This window comes from Schistocerca americana, chromosome 10 (assembly GCF_021461395.2).
Source record: "Schistocerca americana isolate TAMUIC-IGC-003095 chromosome 10, iqSchAmer2.1, whole genome shotgun sequence".
NCBI lineage: Eukaryota > Metazoa > Arthropoda > Insecta > Orthoptera > Acrididae > Schistocerca > Schistocerca americana.
In genome coordinates this window covers 95,462,823-95,463,636 of record NC_060128.1, presented here as the reverse complement: position 1 = coordinate 95,463,636, position 814 = coordinate 95,462,823, and the positions used below count along the sequence as shown (strand labels likewise).

Below are 814 nucleotides of genomic sequence, written 5' to 3'. Positions count from 1 at the left end.
TCATGTCGTCTTAGTGCATTGGACTTCATAGGCGCCCGGGATTAGCCGAGCGGTCTTAGAAGCTGCAGTCATGGACTGTGCGGCTAGTCCCGGCCGAGGTTCGAGTCCCCCCTCGGGCATGGGTGTCTGTGTTTGTCCTTAGGATAATTTAGGTTAAGTAGTGTGTAAGCTTAGGGACCGATGACCTTAACAGATAAGTCCCATAAGATTTCACACACTTTTTTGGACTTCGTAATTTTATGCAGGGTTATAAATGACGGATTCTACTGTGTCGTAGTCGCAGGTCCTTCCGATTAAAGATGGTATTGAGCAAAACGTTGATTTCAGTCCTCAAGTTTAGAGAAATTTGGTATTGGACGACGTCATCGAAAATTAGTGCATAATGACTACTAACTGACAACCTCAGCTGCCGACAGGTGTTGTTGATATACCTCGATGTGGACAGCTGAAAATGTGTGCCCCGACCGGGACTCGAACCCGGGATCTCCTGCTTACATGGCAGACGCTCTATCCAGCTGAGCCACCGAGGACACAGGTGAATAGCGCGACTGCACGCGCGACTTGCACGCTTCCCGTGAAACTCACATTCCCAACTGTCCACAATTCTACATATGTATTGTACCTGTTCTTTCGAGAACAAGTTACTGCCTTCGTATATATAGTTAAAGGCTACCCAGCCATTGATCATCGTCTGTGCGAATGCGCACAGGTTGCCCAAACTCTTACGGGAATCACCAAAGAGTGCGCGAGTAATGAGTGGGTGGGCAAATGTCTATAAGGTACAATACATATGTAGAATTGTGGACAGTTGGGG

General features: G+C 47.7%; 1 non-coding gene across 1 annotated transcript; it reads right to left on the bottom strand.

Moving 5' to 3' along the window:
* Positions 1-456: 456 nt before the first annotated feature.
* Positions 457-530, bottom strand: Trnat-ugu. Its single transcript has one exon. It is a non-coding gene; the product is annotated as a tRNA-Thr (tRNA).
* Positions 531-814: the final 284 nt, after the last annotated feature.